Raw genomic sequence first — 581 nt, 5'->3', positions numbered from 1 at the left:
TGCCGGGCGCGTGTGCGTGCGTGCCCAAGATCCCGAGAGAGGAATGGAGGAGAAGGGATTGCGGCGTGACCATCCCCCCTGGGGGGTGATTTCTCGCTTTCTGTCTCTATGTCTCTCTCTGTCTGTCTGGCGAGCGCACGTGCCCTACAGTGAAAATCTCTCCAAAAAAACAATTAAAAAAAGCGTGAGGAGGCAGAGTAGGAAGACCACTGGGGTCAGCTAGCTGGGAGAAAACAGGGGTATGGTCTCACATTTTGTCTGTGGAGATGGTAGGAAGCATTTGGACCCAGGCCTGCTTTGCAAATAGAGCTCCAAGAGTTACTAACAGAATGAATGTGTATGGAGGAGGGACCCCGCTTCTACATGTCCCGCCTTTTTGGGCCAGGCCAATGAAAAATCTCTTCACTAAATGTCGTCTGTCAATCTCAAAAACAAATAAAAGGAACCCCTGTACATGATCACCCCAAGAAAGGCATGTATGCCTCTTCTCTAGGCCTAGGTCACTCACATTTGGCTAGGAAATAAACCGCATTAATTATTAATTTTACAGTTGGTTATTTTTTCCGTTGACACTAAAAAAA

This window comes from Tupaia chinensis, unplaced genomic scaffold, assembly GCF_000334495.1.
Source record: "Tupaia chinensis unplaced genomic scaffold, TupChi_1.0 Scaffold150175_1, whole genome shotgun sequence".
In the NCBI taxonomy this organism is placed as follows: Eukaryota; Metazoa; Chordata; class Mammalia; order Scandentia; family Tupaiidae; genus Tupaia; species Tupaia belangeri.
The sequence above is the reverse complement of the archived record's forward strand: the minus strand, read 5'-3'. Positions refer to the sequence as shown.